This window comes from Crinia signifera, chromosome 1 (assembly GCF_055691185.1).
Source record: "Crinia signifera chromosome 1, ASM5569118v1, whole genome shotgun sequence".
Lineage (NCBI taxonomy): Eukaryota > Metazoa > Chordata > Amphibia > Anura > Myobatrachidae > Crinia > Crinia signifera.
Window position 1 is genome coordinate 35,782,110 of NC_139217.1, and position 20,281 is coordinate 35,802,390.

Genomic DNA, 20,281 nt, shown 5'->3' on the forward strand with positions numbered 1-20,281 from the left:
TTTTATATAATCGATGTCAGAATATATTTTTTAGCGGTGGAGCTTTGCGCAATTATATCCTTCTTGTCCTTCTTTTTTGTCTAGTTAAGGGTGTTTTTTCTGTAGTACACCCTAGGATCCATTGCAGCAACCCCATATATACTGCCCACTCAGCGCAGTGTTTCTCCCCCATTTTTATTCTTTGCTGCACTTACTGGTGGACATGGAATAAAGGATTTTGGAAATATGTGAATATTTAAAGGACATATATATATAAAGGGCAGGGGGGGGGGAACAGCAGCACTCCAGGCGTCTTGTGAAACAAACACGATCAGGCCATCCAATTTGGACAACGTTTCATTTCTTTTATTTCTGCAATTTCGTCAGGTCATGGCATCAACCTGACGAAATTGCAGAAATAAAAGCAATGAAACGTTGTCCAAATTGGATGGCCTGATCGTGTTTGTTTGACAAGACGCCTGGAGTGCTGCTGTTTCCCCCCCCTGCCCTTTATTTATTCACTGGAGCGGACACCCGGCGCAGACAAGTAACATACAGGGAGAGCCGGATCAACCCCATAAAATTCTATATATATATATATATATATATATATATATATATATATATATATACTTTTGTCTGTTAAAATAAGACAACGCATCTGAATTTGCCCGATTTTCTGTTTATCTATGCTCTTTTTGGGAATGGTAATCCCAAGGGTAAATTTGTTGCAGCAGTCTTGAGGAGCGGAGGAGTTTCCAACTCTTGTTTTAAAAATGGTCAATGGTTTGGCAGCCATAACCCACACAATATAATAAGTGGTAACACAATGCTGACTGACTATGCTAACTGCGTAACGCTGACTGACTATGCTAACTGCATAAGCTCCGCACACAATGTAATAAGCGGTAACACAACGCTGACTGACTACACTAACTGCATAATGCTGACTGACTACGCAAATTGCATAAGCTCCGAACTGCATAACCGGTGACACAACGCTGACTGAATATGCTAACTGCGTAGCGCTGACTGAGCCCTCTTCAGGAGCTGCCAGGGAAATCAGGTCTGACTTGTACTTAGGACAAATCGGCTTAGTGTATGGGTGCCTTAGTCATATTTTCCAATCAATATGACATAACATGGATCAACTACAGTATGTAGTATGGCAGTGTCAGTTATCTACACTAACCATAGATTTAGAAAGACAAGCCGTAAGATCCTACATTTCTTTACATGCCATACAAATACACTACAGATCGATTGAATTGTCTGGAAAAATGGGGATTATTTACATCTTTAGATAATGGTTGGAAGTAGAGCGGCCTGGACAAAATATTTCTTGAGTTGATACCTTTATACTATGAAATAAGGTAGAGAGCTCACTTAGCCAGATACACTTTAATAGACTGTAAAAGATGACTATAGTTGGACATAATCAGTTGGTTATATTTTAAGTGATAGGAATTTCCAGGTAAGAAGAAGTCAATGGGCACCACAAATAGTCAAAGTTAAGTTCAAGTAGCTTTGTTGAAGGAGAGGGAAGATGAAATTCATAAAATGTAGCACTACTGACCCTTTATCTGGAATACAGTTCTTGCTATAATAATCAACTATAGCCCCAATATTGGGGAGTAAAGCTAGAGATGATGACAGAGCTTAGCAGCATGTCTTCTGTAAAATACAATAACTAATATTGTGTACCATTTCTCAAGACACTCCCAATATGAGAGCTACAGTGTTCCCTAGAAGCCGATGGTCCCATACTTAATGCATAATTGAATGGAGAGAGGACAGCAGTGCTAAATCCTATTGTTCATGCTAAACATTGGTTTATTTGTAGGCATTGACACTGTCAGTTTGGAAAACAGGATACATAGTAACATAGATTTTGCAGTTTAACACTTAATGGGCCAAGAAAGTCAGTCAAAGGTCTTTTCTGCAGGTAAGGCAAGTAGTACTGCTGGCAGCTGATGTTGTTTCATGTGAGACATCTGGTTTACCATCTGCCTTGTATTATGTAAGCTTGGATGGTACAAACCCAAACTGATCTGCATCAATCGGTTGCATCAATCGGTTTCAGCCTAGTTGCCAGATAGTATTATAGTTTTTGTGATGTTTAGGTATAATTACATAATAATTTATTCAAAGAGTAAAGACCTATAGATAATATAAATGCTGATGAAATACAAACAAATAAAATCTAATGAAATAAGCAAATAATTAGATTCCTATAAGAATGAAGATGTAGTAGGTATTGATTGAACAATCAAATCCAAATGATTAAAAGCAGTCCTTGATCGTTTTTTCTTAAAACAGCAGACTGGAACGTTCTCACCCAGTTCAGGAGAATAGAGCCACTGGTGGTAATAGAAGCAGAGTGTTTATTGGAATGTTACGCACCCTTCTGGCCTCAAATGCCTGAGCTGGGTACATTTTCTCATGGTCAACAGTTGACACTTTAACCGACCCATTTTGAGCCTCCTATGGCTCTTCCTTGAGGATCAATTCTTTGATAAAAGAGTCCAGAGTTGCTAGATTCTAAGTCTGAGAGAGATGTGTCCTCTTATATCCTTGCTGTGATGTGCTTACATTACAGCAAGGATGTCGTGACAAAGAAGGACTCATGTGATCACATGTGCAATTGACTACAATGGGATCTGTAAATGGTGCCAATGAGCGTGGCATGCTGCTGCTACGTTAAGCTGCTATGATAGGCAAAACTGCAGGGTGGTCCGGGGGTGCACTAGATCACCCGTTCACCAAACGGATACATTTTTTTATTATTACCCTGCCAGTCAGAAGTGTTGTGCAGCATCCTGTTTCACTTACAAAATGCTGCTCTGTATTACAATCAGAGCTATCACTATCACTGTTTTGATGGCGATAGTGCAAATGCCCATTAATGGTAGCATACTATGGCATGTATCACCATCTATGGTTTTAACTATCAAAGGTCATCCCTTTTATTTTACTGACTGGCCTTTGGGACGATTAGAACCTTTGCGGTGGGGCTTTACGGGTATATGCTCCATGTCCTGGATCATTGATGGAGGGAAACCATCTGGTTCTCCACATTGATGTCAAAACTATTCTACTACCTTAACCCTTTCAATTTAACTTAAGGGCCAATAAGCTCTCTTTATCTCTCTCTATTTTCTGACACTCTCTCATTGCGGACATCAGGCAAACCCGTTGCATTGCTGGAATAGCACCAGTGCAAATGGGCCACCAGATCCCCCAATAGCAGAATTTACACTTTCTCTCTCTCTGACCCTACAGCACGGGATAAGGTTCTCACATCCTGAGTCCTATACACATTTGCAAGACTCGGTGAAAGCAGCAGGTCTTCCCCGTCTTGCTGAAAGGTCACCTTAACCTCAGCTAGTGCAACATAGAAACATCGCTACCTAAACAGTAACCATATGACACAATTGTCTTGTTTTTGCATAAAATGAATGGACACAAAGTGAACTCTGATATAATTAACTGTTAAGTAGCTCATTGATACTATCCATGTATTCTTCAAATTGATCCAATCAATGGCGTGTACGGCGCAAGTTGGCACAATCTACTGTTAAATCCAGGTGATACTATTCATGTATTTTTCAAATTGATCCAATCAATGGTGTGTACGGCGCAAGTTGGCGCAATCTACTGTTAAATCGAGGTGATGTAATCTAGTGCTGAACCAATCTGACCTACCAATTGACATGTATTTTGTATTTCATGATTGCTGAATCCTCTGAGTAGAGTCATACGACGAACCTACTAAAACCAGCAGTGAATTTTGATCTTGATTTTGATTTGATTTGGTACACCCATTCTTGACCGTTGAAGGTCATTGGATGCAACTTATTTTTCTCTTTTTTGTACTACTCTCTCTGACCTCTGGCAGCGCTGATCCTTGTGCTACTGAGGACTTTAATGCTTGTGTCTGCATAGAATTTATGAGTGAATTAATCCACTGTACAACTCTTGTCCAATTTGAATGGTGTCAGTATGTGGCCATCATACTTGCATAGAGCCACAAGCTAGACAATCTACTGTTCATTCTCTGTCTAGCAAAAAATTGTGTCAGCAAGCAAACATACGGTGAATTTTGATGCAATTTATCGTAAACCATCTGAGATGATTGATACACAAATCTAAAGATTGGCACAATTCACTGTTTAAAACCTTCTGTCCTGCACAGATAAGTTATTGGCAGCACAGTTATAACGGGGGCACAATATACTGCATATGTTATTTGAACTTAATTCTGTTTACCCATAATATATGCTTAAGATTATATATTAATACCTGTCCTGGGTGTCTGTAATACACCGCAGTCAAATAAGGGAACACCACCCTCTTACTATTATTTTTCCCTTCAAACGATCCCTAGTCAAAAGAGCTAGTTGCCAGACTAGGCACATCCTCATAATTTGAGTTCTAGTGTGACAAAACTCCAAGTCAAATATATTGAACCTCACGGGATAGTTCCATTTTACAAGAACTCACCCCCCTTTTTATTCGCATTACATAGCATATAAATTTGCCAAGCTCACTGCAATCAATGTTTGTTTTTATTCAAGGAGAGGCAAAGAAATGTCGCTATGTGGTGCACCTGGAGATACAGAAATTTATTAAAAAGTAACTTTTATTTCATTTTCATAAAAAACAAAGGTGCGAAATATTGACAAACAGATAACAAACATAAGACACGGACAGTGTAATAAAAAAGGATAAATATTTATCCTTGTGCAGTGTGGCCCAATTCCCCAAGTGGCCCCTTGTAAGTGTATATATGTGCTCCTATGGCACTGCTGGCAGACAAATTGGACACTTCAAAAAATGTATATACCGAACACAATGGTTCCCAATGTCTGTCAGCCACTGAAAGGTGTTCAGTTGGCTTGTTCACTGCTGACTCTATAATAAAATGTAGGCTCAGCTCTGATATGAAGATGGTGCTACTGATTTCCCCGGAGCAGGGTAACTGGGGATGTGGTATGAATAACTCTCCCTGATCCTGCCAGGGGAGAATATGCACCAATGATCACCTAAGTGGTACAAATAGCAATATGCACAAATATATAGTGTCACCCTTGCTGTGAACGTACACGGGGGCTGAGCGTCTACCCGGCTAGTGAAAACTGGCCAGAACTGCCACTTCTGAGCCAAGATTCCCACTGCCGCCGGGAGGTGAGCCAGGAGGTGAGCTGACAAGCAGTGGTGGAACAGCGCGGGACTAGTTGTAGACAGGCGGCGTGTATATATCACCGCCGTCTGCCTCCCGTCTGTTCCCAGATAGACGCACAGAGCTGAGTAGGCAGCGGCGTGTGAGTGGTAGCGCCGACTGTCTCACTGTTGCTCTGTGATTTGAGAGGCGGCGGTGCAGACGTCTAGCACCGCTGCTTCAGGCGGGCTTACGATCCCAGTGAAAACTGGCTTACGTTGGCCCTGCCGTCTGGCAGCCAGAACACACAATTCAGTAAATAACAATGTCAATGGGGAGGGGAAGAGGGGAGTCAAACACACTGATTTAGGTCAGTGTACACTTCGCAAAACGGAGCTTCATCAGGACCAATGTTTGTTTTTGTTTTGTTTGTATCTGTCTTCATTGTTTGTTAGACATCCATCAGTGTGTCAGTCCAAGAATATTTTATAAAATAACATAAATAAAAGTTAAGTTTTAATAAATCTATCATATTTCAAAGAGTGCCCCACAAAAAGAGTCCACTTTCCCTCTTCCTTTTTTTTCAATATCAAATCATAAGCAGTTTCCATGTTGTAACGATGACTTGCATTTTTTTCTATTTAACTAATGAAATCCAGATGTTCTGTATAACACAACAGGATATGTTACGTATGGGTCCTTCCAGAATAGTCTTTGGAAATGAACCTTCACACACATTGAAACTAAGTCAAAAGACAAGCCGCAATAAATGCCAAATATACAAATATACATAATCTGAGCCAAATAGAACACGCAGTTAGAATTACCATACATGGACCTGTATGTACTAAGGAAGGACTGATTATGACATATTATTAGGAGTGTCTGACCGAATCATCATAAATTACAAAACTAGCCACAACTGCACCCAAGTCAGTTGTCTTATGGTGGTCGTGGGGTGTCACACGAGGAGAGAGCAGAGATGGAACTCTGGCAGGAATGGGAAGATGTGGTATTGTATTCTTGTGTATGATGAATAAATAAATAATTATCTCTTTTAATGGTTCTGGTAAATATCCTTTTGGCATCAACATTGCTATAGCACTATGTGGTACAACCACGCTTTTAACAATAGATAGATAGATAGATAGATAGATAGATAGATAGATAGATAGATAGATAGATAGATAGATACTATGTGCAATGGTGCTTAGGGATCTTTTAATGACAACAATTTAAAAGTTTGAAGGCATTTTTTTTTAAACCTACATAAAAGATCTTTTCTATTCGTTTGATGTCTCATCAGTATATTGTAGCATTTAGGGGAAAATATACAGCCTAATATCCCAATACATGAGGCTAATATAGCAAAAACCTCTACAATGACCATCTGTTTCCCCTTACTGCTCAGATAGGCCGGGATGGCACAGACCCACACACTGCAGAACACCAGCATGCTGAATGTGATGTACTTGGCCTCATTATAGATGTCAGGTAATGTCCTCACCATGAAAGCCAGAACAAAGCTCACAGCTGCCAGGAATCCCATGTAACCCAACATGAAATAAAAAGCCAGCACGGAACTCTCATTACATTGGATGATGATAGTCCCAGGGTATGTGTCCATGTTATACACTAGATAAGGAGGAGAAACTGACAACCAGATGACCCCATTCAGGACCTGGACAGATGAGCAGATCACCACTAAGGAATTTGGTAGTCTGACTCCCATCCATTTCCTCCAGTAGCTTCCAGGTCTTGTGGCCTTAAAAGCGATGCAAACCATTATAGTCTTGGCCAGGACTGAGGACACAGCGATAGTAAATGTGATTCCAAAGCAGATCTGCCGCAGCATGCAGGTTATATCCACTGGGCGACCAAGGAAGAGAAATATACAGAGTACACTGAACTCTAGAGAGACGAGGAGAACAAAGCTGAGGTTCTGGTTATTGGCTTTGACAATCTGGTTGTTCCGGAACAAGATAAATATTCCAAATATGAAGACAATTATAACAGAAAATACTACAGCTATGCCAGAGAAAAACAAAGTTATAAAGTCCTGTTCATAAGAAAGAAACTCTTCTGACTTGGAAATACAGCTGTTTTTAGCATCATTGGGCCAATCAGTGTCGGAGCATTTCATACAATTTACATTATCTATGGAATAAAAATGGTACATAGAATATTGTAGTTACAAGCTTTCTTTTTTCCCCTTTATTCTTTATCTCTCCCTCCCTCTATCTCTCCCCTCCTCTCTATAGGTCTCTCATGTAGATAATAATACAACCAAGAGGTGGGTTAGTGTGGGGGACATGTGAGAGTATGAGGGTATGTGAAAGAAAAGCTGGTGAAAATTGGGTGTTGTAATTATAAAATGGAAAATCAAAGGATTGTGGGGTAAATGTGAAAGTACAGATGTGTTCACATGCATCCAGCCACCTTCCATGTTAATGAGTCCTTCTAGTAATGTCATGACATGCCATGGTGTGCTTAGCATCTTTGCATGTGACTTCCCATTAAAATGTATCTGTAGACACCCAAAGGTGGAGTTACCTTATGGATGCGGTGGGGGTTGTGCTTCCCCGATTTCACGGATCTCTTGATACAGGAATGGATACAGAACACTCGACTACTGGGTTAGGTTGACCTTTTATTTCAGAGTCTGTCCCTGAGGACGTCAACCTCTTTCATTGAATAATTTAACAGTATTAAAACAACAAGTAAACAAAGTGCAATAGTGTAGACAACATGAAGGAAATGTTTTACCATACTATTAGATAGAAGGAAACGTGTTACCATAACATTAGACAATGAATAGAAGGAAATGTTTTACCATAATACTAGACCATACTCATTACTCATGAAATCAATCAGTGCTTCTGACATCTATTCACCATAGACTCTTGGTATGCACATAACCTAAGGTTACCGGTAACCATTACCATTAACTTAAGTCCCGGACTGCAGGTCCTAGTAACCTGACCCGTGCACAGGGATTTCAGTGGGGCCCAAACGGTGATCCTATCTGAAGATGGGCCAGGGGAAAACAATAGAAGAAGGGCTCTTGGTTTGCTGTGAGTGGGGTTGCTTTACTGGGGCGTGGGTGACTCCCACTTGGAGTCCTGGAAGGATTAGCTCAGTCTCAGGTGTTGGTAAGGAGGCCTTTGGGCCCTTATAGTTACCCTGTTTCCTTACCGGCAAGGGGAATGGGAGAGGGGCCTTGGTGGCCAGGCTGTTACTGCCTTTTCTATTCCTAGCAGTGTTCAGGTCACAAAGGGCTTGGGGTTCTGTACTTATGCTCTGTCACCAGGATGGGCCTCTGGGACAGGCGTCTCAATGGGGAGACAGTCTATGTGCCTTACTCAGTGGGCAAGTGACTGACAAACAGTGCCCTTGGGAGAAGCTATAGCAGGGATACTGTGACTGGGTGCCCCGAGGGCTGACTTACTGTTGGCGTCTTCAGAGACGGGCAATATGGCAGCCAATGCGAATGGCGGTGTATAACCCGTCTTGCTCTCTGTGTCACGCTGGCTGTGGTAGCGGGGGTCGCGGGGGGTCACCACCTTCTCCGCGGCCTTTCGGATGCTGGGCAGCACACTCCGCTGTGCTGTTTCTGTCCCCTCGTGGATCACAGGCACCAGCGTGGGTTGGGCACCTCCAAGCTGCTCTCCATGTGCCTCTGTAGGCAGCGGGGGTCGCGCGCTTCCAAGCGCCACGTCACTTGGCCCGGCGCGGGTGCTGGAGGTCGGCGGGGGTCACTCACCCGTCCCTCCGTTAAGTCTCTCCCCGGCGCGCAGCTGTCCTGCTGCTCGCGCTGCCGGTCCTCGCCTCACACGCTCCGCCACACTGCTCCTGCACACGTGCATCCAGCCTCTTACTACTTCCTCCTTCCTTCCGACTCCTTCCTAGTCTCTCTCCTCCAATCAGGTACGCTCCCTGACCTGTCCATCACGGGCTGCCGCCGGATTAACTCTATGTGCGCTGGCACTGACAGTTCTGGGGCTTACACATCCTATTTACAAAAGCATGCCAGTAGCGTGCACAATCAGCTTTTGCTGATTAAAATGATATGCAACATGCTTATATCCTGAGTGTGACTGCGACTATATCTGCCTACAAAATGCTTTTCTAGTCTCTTTCTAGAAAACACTGTAATGTTATATTTCAAATGTAGATACAGGTGCGGTCACACTCATAATATAGGGCCTTATTCAGATCTGATCTCAGTACAAATTTGTTTGGAAAATGGGCAAAACCATGTGCACTGCAGGTGGGGCAGATGTAACCTGTGCAAAGAGAGTTAAATTTGGGTGGGGTGTGCTGAAACTGAAATCTAAATTGCAGTGTAAAAATAATGCAGCCAGTATTTACCCTGCACAGAAACAAAATAACTCAAATCTAACTCTCTCTGCACATGTTACATCTGCCCCACCTGCAGTGCACATGGTTTTGCCCATTTTCTGCACAAATTTGTACTGAGCTCAGATCTAAATATGGGCCATAGTCATGCTGTATATTACTTTAATCAGTAGAGATTGCTTTTGTGTCTCATTCTCATAGAGATGCATATTTGACAAACAAGAGACAACATTATTGGATACGCATGTCACCTGTCAGTAAATCTGGTGTATTGTGTCCCCAAGGAATCAGCACAAACCATAATACTCTGTGAAGATCACCCCTGAACTCATATTGGCTAGTTTTTAAGTAGTCTGGGGGGTTAATAGTGCATAAAGTTTTATGTTGATTCCTGTGCACCTGCGGCCTTCGATGCACTTAGAGATGGTGATTCCCTGGGTATCAATCCAGCGCATATATTACATACATGATAACATGTATGACTTGTGATCCCCCCTTCAACTGCTTGGTCAGTGCTGCAGCCCAAGGGCTTCAGTCACTGCTGATTAGGACATGTCTGTGTTCCCTGTGGGTGTGGGCTTGTGCTGATGGGCAGGTGATGGCATTCATAAGAAAATCCAGTGGGCGTCAGAAAATTGTAGCAGAAGTTTTGCCATCATTCTCTATCAAGTTTTAATCTCAACCTCCCATTACTGTATACTGTATATTATGTATACTGGCCCAAATGTAAAATCCCATGATGTGCAAATGCTGCTACATTTATGGCAACAATTATTTTTCACACAAAATCATTATAATGAGGCCTACACATGTAGAGATTTTGCTGAGCAATAAGATTGATGCTAGATTGCTCAGATTGCTCAGCAAGTTCGCTCAGCACACAGCGAAGTGTCAGTGATGTGTCAGCGATGTGTGCTGAGTGATCTATCAGGGCCAGCATTCTCCCATGAGAACATTGGCCCTGACCAGCGATTAACTAGATTTATCTGGCACGCTGGATACTAATCACTGGGAGATAGTGACACACTGCGACATGGATCGCTATCGCTAAGGCCCCTTCACACACAGCAATGTAGGGGTATTTTCTAAGTGATCTAGTGAAATTAAGTCAAATTGACTACAAAATGCCCTGGCCTCACCCCATGTGTAGGCCCGTAAATTTGATATCACTACATCCCGCTTCTGCATTACCTCCCCCCTTACTACTTTCTCCCTTACAGCTTTCTATATTTTATTTAATCAATACATTTATGAAAGAGAATGACCATTTTCTTCTTATCATTTTGGAGAAAAAAAAAATTACATTTTCCTAATTGTTTTGATCCTAGTTAGATTTTGAAAAGACTGACAGATGTCAAAAATCTTCTCCAAAGGAAAGTGCAGAAAATGATTTCACTAAATTATAAATTTGAGGTTTTCTGAGTCTAAGCATAAGATGCAGCGACACATGGAAACTTTCTCTCCATAAAATGTACAGTATTATGGTCTAAATAAGAGGGTTAAAAAAATACACACATTTATTGGTTTCTTATCCATTACAGTGAATTAACTAATAAAAGTATTGTACATGTTCTCTGGGGAAATCATATAACAAACAGAGTGATGTGTTTTCTTCATTACTAAAGGTTTTTACATAAAGTTTTCAGGTTTACTATTAAATAGACAGAAATCACTTAATCTTAGAATCAGGCCTAATGTGTATAAATCAGAGCCGCAAAGTCCCTTTAAGCTTTTGTTTCATTTCCGCATTTGTGTTTTTACATTGAATACTCCTTTTTTATACTGTTCAAAGACCTACCTTATAATACACACACACACACACACACACACACATTTCAGATTGTTCTTCATCTTTTTGTTGTTAAAATCTTCAATTTGAATAGTGTGTTTCATTATAAAATCTAACATCTTAGTGAACACTGGGGGAGGGGGCCGACACAATTGAAAATTGAAAATTTTCAATATTGAAATTGAAAGAAACAAACATACTGTATTTTCTGTGGCCACAATCGTGAAAACCCTCAGATCTGGGAACTTATCACCAATTCTATGTGTTTTTATGTGACAAAGACGCACACACACAAAAAAAAATACAGTGCGTGATTTTATATTTTTTTTTTTGAAAAAAAGTTGCAAAAATGCATGGCGGGCAATTGATTTCCCACTTTATGTGGATTTTTAATAATATTGGCTATAATTGATCATATTACTGCTGGATGCTGATGTTGAATGAAATTTGCTTTACTGTAAATTAACTTTGTCTTTACTCTGCATTTTAAAAATAACATAGCAATGTAAGGAATAGTTTGTGACTGAATGTTAGTTCATGTTCCCTCTCCTTCACTTTTGTAGAGAAAAATCTAAAAAAAAAAATATTATATACTGTACCAAACTTATTGGATATTTCTCCCTCTGAGCACGGCACACAGTCGTAGCAACATGCATGGGATCCTTCGTTTGTTGCTTTTCTATATCCATCAAAACACCTTTCAGAACATTTTCCATGTGGCTTCTATTAACAAAAAGATTTAAATTCATAAACTTAAGATGTGATTTTGGCTGTGTACAATTTTGGCTATGTGATTTTCCTTGAACCATACAATATCAACTAAATTTACTTAAGATTTTGATTATAGACGGCTTGTGGCATGAACGATGAAAGGTTTTGATTAGAATTACTTGAGATTTTGTCTATCGATTTTGACTATAATAGAACACTAGACTGTACACAATATACTGTAGTCATAATTGTCTTGTCTGCCCAGTCTATTTTTCTTCTTATGATGCCAATACCACAGGGGCACAAGCTGTATACACACGGTGTGGCGTGTGCTAAAAAAAAAATCTGATTTTGTCTATATAGTCAAAACTGGAAGCTCAAATCTCAATGTTTGGATGCACTTTTTTCAATGAATGTTCCACCATTCACTTCTATTTAATACTAACAGCTTTTGATCAGTATAACCAATCTGCAGATCCACTGGCAATCATTAATGTTTAAGTTGTTTTAAAAAATCAGTTGCAGAAATGTATTTTTTTTTTATAATTTTTTTTTTTTACTTTAGGTATCTGAATTTTAAAACTGAAATAAGTCCCCCTTGATATTTGGTACCTTGATAATATTGTTTTAGTTTTTTTCTCTGCTATACATCTGTCAGTGCAAAATACTTTGCACTATTGTTATGTATCATTACTTTATGTTGTCAGCTGTATACAGTGGCAGCAGGGGTGCGTTTAGTACATATGGGATGTAGCAAAACAACATACCAGTTAAAAAAATATATAGTCATGTTGTTGCCTTTAGTTTAATACCACCCATACACTAGGCCAACTTGTCCTAAGGACAAGTCGGACCCAACTTCTCTTCAGTTCCGCCAACAGCTCCCCGGGAGGGCTCACATACTATTTGACACTTGCATGGGATTTATCACAAGTAAAGGACTCCTGGGGACCTGACAGCAGAGAACAGGCTGGGGTAGCGGCAGGGGCAGGAGATTTCATAGAACCCATACAAATGAAGGGTGGCCACTGAGTTTTGAAATTTTCCTGCCCACCAATACAGCAGCCTCTATCTCCAGCTCCCAGCGGCAGAGGGAGAGGATTTAGGTGGTCTTGGAGGCACAGAGCGGAGAGAGCACCTCTCTTGTTTGTTTCTTTCCCGCTCTGCAGACACCAGGCCATTCGCTGTGGGAGGGAATTAGGTAGGATAATGCTTGGGCCATGGGACCCAATCAAGTATGTCCCCTGCCTGTGGCATTACTACTCTGCTAGTGGCACCCAGTGCTGGTTTTGAAAATACAGGAGACCCCACTCATCCCCCCCCCTGTATTTTTAGAACCAGGGCCAGCTGAAAAAGCCTGGTGCTGGTTCACAAAATACAAGGGACCCCCACTCATTTTCTCCCCTGTATTTTTGACCACACTTCCTTTTCCTTGTATTATTTATATTCTGTCAAAAAGTGATAGCTGAAATGACAATTGATTGAGGTGATGTATGGGCACTTTCATGACCCAAAACTGTAATGTGTGGGTAATTCAGATAGATTGGGGAAACTATTTTTCTGGGGGAAAAAAAAGTCACTGGATCTGAGAAACAATTATGACTGTTGATGTATGGACACCTTTAGTTGTGTTGGCCATATTTTGCCTGATGTTCTCTTCACTAGAACGTATTGTTTTGATTATAGCCCTGAATGTTATTATCCATCAAGTACTTGTTGAACCTTTTTCTTAAAAGAACAAAAGGAGACTGGTGGTGGTGCGCTTGAGGGGCCACTTGGGAACTAGAATTACTTAATTTCAATCAAAGCAGCAGTGAAAAAATGTGGATACTTGGCCACAATTAGGATGAAAACAGAAGGAAAAACAGAACACTGTGCTATGATGAAAAATTGTGTATTTTATTAAATAAAAAATTGTATATATCTCCGTGCGGGCGGCGTTACATCCACATGCAAAGTGGTTAAATAAAATTGTTTATTAAAAAATGCAATATAAAACTGGATATTTGGACTCGTATACTGGTTTTAATTACACCACATTAATGGTCATGCACAGACCTTTCCACTATATGTCACTATATACCATTAATTAATACACATCATTATATCATTGAAAATAATAATAATATTTTTTATTGAATAAAATACACAATTTTTCATCATAGCGCAGTGTTCTGTTTTTCCTTCTTTTTCTTAAATGTATTTATTGTGTCTGCCGTGACCACCTACTCTGCTCAAGTTACTGAACTTGAGGTGAAGGGGGTGCTTGATCATTCCTTATTGCCCCTTGATATATTTATACACGTTAACCATGGTTCAAATATTTAATCTGAAAAGAAAAACTCCTCCCAAAAGAAGTCCAGAAGTACACTGAGGTGATCTCTACAGGAGCGCAGCTATTTATATCTGTTGATGTTTGAAATACTGTAAGCCCTAAACTTGAACTGCCATATCCTGTGAGTTTCACCTATAATAACCCTTGGGCCGCCAGTGCAAAATACAAGGTATATGTTGATAGGAAAGAAGATGGATGTGGACGTTGGCTAATGATATACAGTACTTTGAGATAGGGGGATGGGAGTGGGGGAGATGTGACTTAAGATGTAGTAAGAGATGAGAGGACAAGTGATTGTGATGAGTGTAATTTTCTTTTTATAAAGATGAAAGCGAGCCAGTGGGGAAATAGTAGCAGAGATATACTAAACAGTGGAGTAGAAAAAACATAATCCCATAATTTTTTTTAGAAAAAATGGAACACAATGAAAAACTTCACTATTCATTTCTAGTCAAAGGAGTAATCATGTGACTATATATGATTAGTAAAGTGTTTAATAGCACACTATTGAGGTATCACTTCATGTAATTAAACCCCAGAGCACCATTATAAGACTGAATGCCCATTACCACCAAATGGATTGATATCAGGATTCGATTATATTGCTATTACCATTTCCAATAATCTTGGAGGAGGTCCCATTCCTAAAGAACACACTATGAACTGGATGGCTGGTAGTTTATCACTCTCCACTTTATCACTTTAAGACACTTGGTGCATCTGGCCCATAGTATGTTATTACCGTTAATTAATTTTAGAAGAAAATGTCTAATAGTTTTTTAGCCAGTGCTGAAAAAAACAACATCCACGTTTGTAATAATCACTTTCTAGAGGGTTGACACTTCTCATAGAAGCTGCTGTTGACCACTACACATTCCTTATTGTTGTGTTTTGAGAAAGGACCTTATTCTGGTCCCATTCCTCCCCTGCACGTTCGCATGGGAGAACGATGTTGAGTGTCTGCGCATGTGCATGCATGTCCAGTTGCTTGGTGCGAGCAGTCATGACCAACATCTAGTTCGCTGTCCTCTTCGCATCTAGCAGGTGGTTGAGTGGTCGCACCCATGGGAAAGCCCATGGTTGACGACCATCGAATGATTCCACCCTCACACCCAAGGCTGCAAATGGATTATGCTAAACATCCTTTCGCAGCCGCATGGGGGAACTCGCCGAGCAAGGGGACGGCGGCGGCCGTGCGGGCGGTGTTACATCCACATGCAAAGTGGCTAAAAATTGGATAAGTATTCTTAAGAGGAAGATTCAAGTGGCTGCAGTAACAAACTGTGGGTGAAAACTGGAGGTAGCCTGCTACTCAATGCGCCTTCCAACGTCTCTTGATAGTCTTGTTACACTGTTAATTTAATGTGATAGCAAGGGTTAAATGCATGTATTCGTGCATGAACCCTTTTGTTTATGCTTAATAACCCCGGGGGATCAATTAGCGTATGGCAAACTACTGCAGCTAATTGAATCCCCAGTAAAGGTTAAAACTAATTTCCATTTTACACATTTAACTCAATGCAACATTACAACTTACCTTCTCCTTCTTCCAACGTATTCCCCATGGATGAATGTATAAATGTTTATCTCCTGTGCTGGATTCATAAAATTCTCCAATTTTTGTACGTGTTGTGACAATCATGTACTTTTGGAATTTTATTACCCTATTTACAATGTCGAAATTTGTAAATAATTCTCCTTTTTCATTATAAGTTATGTCTTTAACATATTTATCTTTATAAGAAACCTTTTTAATGTAGGTGTGAAGCTTACAAATGAAAAAGAGATATAGGGTTAGTTAGAGAGACAGAGACAATGGATATAATTATTTATTATGCAATAACATAAAAGATTTTACAGAAGAAGTGAAATAAAACATTACATTACTGTATATGAATGTGGATACAGGACAACACAATGATAGATAGAGTTTTTTTTTCATTATTTTTATTAAATTTTTCTGTGAAATTTACGAAAGTTACAGATTTACACTTATTCATACATGCATATAATGATAAGGATCAAGTGTTACAAGAGTATTACATCATTCATATAATAGTATTTTGTCTAACACGAGTATTAATGTTTCATACTACATGTCCTTATAGACAGGGTAAATATAATAAATTCAATATAACTCAGTCTGATGAATATAATATAATTAGTCTTTTAAGATTTACTATAGTTACAATAGGAATGAGAGAAAGAAAAGTAGTCGTGGCGGATGCACACCGTATCAGTGTAAGAAGATTTTTTATCTTATTGATTTATTATTTATGTTATATTTTGAGTGGGGAATCCTTTTAATCTTTATTCAGGTTGGGATTCAGGAAATACCCACTATAGTTTGGCGAAATAGAAGAGGTTAAAAGGATTTTTTACACATAACACATACATACATTAAGTGACAAAAGATAGAAATAAGTGTATATAGTTATTTAAAAATATAGGCAGACCGGATTGGATGGTGTGGTGCATGTTTATGAGCTAGAAATATATGTCACCAGGATACACGATGTATTGGAATTTATTGCCAACGTTGGCTTATTAATACTCCATTTCGTGTATCTGTACTGGACCTCCAGTGACCCTTTGTTCATAGGAATTGCTCCGAACTCTGTCTTGGAACCTGTGTTTTATTTGTACGGTTTAATTTACCACAGGGTGATGCTATATCTTTATACAAGATGGACTGTGTTGCAACAATAATATTTTCAGGTGTAGCCTGGATACATGGACTGCTGATTTTAGCTTTAGGGGGAAATTTACTAAAGGAAATTTGTAAAAAATAGGTGTATTTGTATCCAGAAATACACTTATTTTTGACATTTACTATCCCGAAAATACGGCAATTCGTATTCGTATTGATAGCACATCAATACGACTACGAATTGCCGTATTTTTCGTATAGTAAATGTCAAAAATAAGTGTATTTCTGGATACAAATACACCTATTTTTACACCGATTTCCTTTAGTAAATTTCCCCCTTAGTGTCCAATTATATTCTAGGTTCTAGTATGCAGTGTAACAGTGACACCTAAAAACCAATTTGAAAAGAGTTTTTTGTGACCAGGCTAGATCACAGGATATGTTGCAACAGTAGAGTTTTTTAAATATATGTATAACATAGGTTGATGGACTATTTGTTTCACTTTAGTGTCCACTTAATACTCTTGGGTTACCATGCACAGTATAATACTGCCAATTGAAGAGTACTAATGACAGAGCTGGGTCATAGAGTATAAGCTTTAAAAAGACAAATCTTTTAAACAGTATAACGAGGGCATAATTCCTCCTCCACACACATACAATCCACTGTCTAGGACTATATATACATGTCAGAACACGTGTTTCGCACTGGCTTCTTCAAGCCAAGCATCACCCTGTGGTAAATTAAACCGTACAAATAAAACACAGGTTCCAAGACAGAGTTCGGAGCAATTCCTACGAACAAAGGGTCACTGGAGGTCCAGTACAGATACACGAAATGGAGTATTAATAAGCCAACGTTGGCAATAAATTCCAATACATCGTGTATCCTGGTGACATATATTTCTAGCTCATAAACAGGCACCACACCATCCAATCCGGTCTGCCTATATTTTTAAATAACTATATACACTTATTTCTATCTTTTGTCACTTAATGTATGTATGTGTTATGTGTAAAAAATCCTTTTAACCTCTTCTATTTCGCCAAACTATAGTGGGTATTTCCTGAATCCCAACCTGAATAAAGATTAAAAGGATTCCCCACTCAAGATATAACATAAATAATAAATCAATAAGATAAAAAATCTTCTTACACTGATACAGTGTGCATCCGCCACGACTACTTTTCTTTCTCTCATTCCTATTGTAACTATTGCATCTAGTCGACAGGATAGCACCCCCCACCAATTGAATAGAGCGGCTAACACCCTGATCCAACAAGGGTACTAAACCATTCTCTTTTTTGTGTGCAGATCTCAACCCAACCCTCCCCCAAGATTTACTATAGATCAGGGTTTCATGTATGTAATTTGTAATATCCTATCGATAAAGTATATCTGTAACATAATATTTCTAAATCTATATAAAGATTCCTATACAACCTATGAGACACAGATAGAATGGGAGGCGAGGGATGGGGATAGGGAAAAATTAAAAAAATAAATATATACAGATGGGGCAGGTCCCATCTTTGCAGGGGATGGCGATGGCGACGCCAGCCGCCATCCCCCGCCAGCGCCATCTCTATAGAGAGAAGCGGAGACGGACAGGGTTCCCGTCGCCCCACCGATGGAGATTGAGATGCATGTGCGACGCACGCGCATCTCAGTGAGATGGTGAGGCTGGCTGCTGGCGGATCGCCAGCGCTGATGTTCTGGCGATTCGCCAGCAAAGAAGAGGCCTGCCCCATCTGTATATATATATAGTTTCATCATTCATTGCATTACACAGAGTGTAAAATTACTAAGCATTGGTATATATTGCTATTGTTAGTGCGGTCTGCTGGACCAGGCCAACGCACCTCCCTAGGGAGAATCATTTTTATTTTAAATTTAAAGGCCATTATTCTAAGAGAAATGTTTTTTTTGTATGGTCATCAAAAGTTTCTATAAATATATGCCATTTGTGAAAAAAAAAATTTGTTCCTTTATTAGGTTCAAGTCTGGCATATTTCCATTCAAAGAATGCCACTTTTGTTTTACCATTTCCAGTCGTTTTTTTTTGGTCCAATGCAGCAGAACGCACTTCCTAGCCATAGTCATTATATAGTATAAGCAATGGAATTGAACCTTTATCAACATCTTTCATAGGCAAATTAGAGAAATTGAGTCCCATCATAGCCAAACACAAAAGAGGTATGGAACAAGTTTTTAACTTGTAACAGTTCCACATACAGTGAGAGTAATCTGCTTTAGTTATGTTACATTTAATACAATATCCTTTTTCCTCAGCAACCATATGTCTTCTTCGATATGGAGTTATATATGCTCTATGGATGGTCCGATAGTATACTTCTTGAAAATAAGCCGAAATGAGGGATTTTGTTGTTGCATATTGAAGAGCAGTAATATCAACCATAGTGTCAATGGAAGGGATATCCATTTTCCATTTGTCTAGAAGAAATTTCCATTGTGCATTTCCTACATAGTTCCTGTTTATTAATAGTTTGTATAAAAATTGCAACTTATACGTATGTGAAATTAATTATATTAATAACAAGTCTACTGTTGTTGCCTGAGACAAGGTTGTTGTAATTTGTGGGAGAGAGGTTGTTATTTTAAGAGCATTTAAATAATTTCTAAGTTGGAAATACATATGTCTATGATTGAACGGTAGATTATATCTTAACGCTAAGTCTTGGAAAGAAGCTATTACGCCACCTGGGTTGAAGACCTTGTATGAGGTGTCTAAACCTTTTTCTTTCCATATATTGAACCATTTTCGAAAGAAGGAATAAATTCAGGGTTTCCCTAAATAGGAATACAATGGGATATATGTGGATTTCTATGAAGGCATTTATTGATGGTGCACCAAATTGTGTACGTATCTATGAATAATATATGTGTTTTTAAATGGGTAGGAATTTCAGTGTGTCTAGCCTGAAGAAGAGCAGCTGGAGCAAAGGGGAAAAAGATCGATCTATCTAAGTTGAGGTCAGTCTAAATAGATTTATTTAGCAGCCAGTCACTTATGTATCTAAAAAATATCGCTGACATGTATGAAGTAATATCAGGGAAACCTAATCCTCCCTTCTCCCTTGGAGCTTTTAATTAACTTTTTGCAATTCTGGGTCTTTTTTTGTTTCATACAAAGTTAGAGAATATCGTTTCATTTTTTATAACATCTGTGTTTTTTATGGCTAACGGGATCATTTTCATACTGTAAAGGAGTTTTGGGAAAATTATAAATCTAATAATTGCAATTTTTCCCAAAAGTGAAACCGGGATATCCTGCC